The sequence below is a fragment of the Boleophthalmus pectinirostris genome, unplaced genomic scaffold (genome assembly GCF_026225935.1).
Source record: "Boleophthalmus pectinirostris isolate CB_2022bp ecotype Guang Dong unplaced genomic scaffold, ASM2622593v1 HiC_scaffold_20, whole genome shotgun sequence".
NCBI classification, from domain to species: domain Eukaryota; kingdom Metazoa; phylum Chordata; class Actinopteri; order Gobiiformes; family Gobiidae; genus Boleophthalmus; species Boleophthalmus pectinirostris.
The window spans coordinates 389976-390709 of record NW_026571153.1 but is presented as its reverse complement, the minus strand read 5'-3'; positions in this window follow the sequence as shown (position 1 = coordinate 390709).

The window sequence follows — 734 nt, the reverse complement described above, 5'->3', positions numbered from 1 at the left end:
ACCTGGTTTAGTTCTGTTTTAGTCCTGTTTTAGTCCTGGTTTAGTCCTGTTTTAGACCTGGTTTAGTCCTGGTTTAGTCCTGGTTTTAGTCCTGGTTTAGACCTGGTTTAGTCCTGGTTTAGTCCTGGTTTAGACCTGGTTTAGTCCTGGTTTAGACTGGTTTAGTCCTGGTTTAGTCCTGGTTTAGACCTGGTTTAGACCTGGTTTAGTCCTGGTTTAGTCCTGGTTTAGACCTGGTTTAGTCCTGGTTTAGACCTGGTTTAGTTCCTGGTTTAATCCTGGTTTAGTCCTGGTTTAGACCTGGTTTAGTCCTGGTTTAGTTTAGTCCTGGTTTAGTCCTGGTTTAGACCTGGTTTAGTCCTGGTTTAGACCTGGTTTTAGTCCTGGTTTAGTCCTGGTTTTAGTCCTGGTTTAGACCTGGTTTAGACCTGGTTTAGTTCTGGTTTAGTCCTGGTTTAGTTCTGGTTTAGACCTGGTTTAGTTCTGGTTTAGTCCTGTTTTAGTCCTGGTTTAGACCTGGTTTAGTTCTGGTTTAGTCCTGGTTTTAGTCCTGGTTTAGTCCTGGTTTAGTCCTGGTTTAGTCCTGGTTTAGTCCTGGTTTAGTCCTGGTTTAGTCCTGGTTTAGTCCTGGTTTAGACCTGGTTTAGTCCTGGTTTAGACCTGGTTTAGTTTAGTCCTGGTTTAGTCCTGGTTTAGTCCTGGTTTAGACCTGGTTTAGACCTGGTTTAGACCTG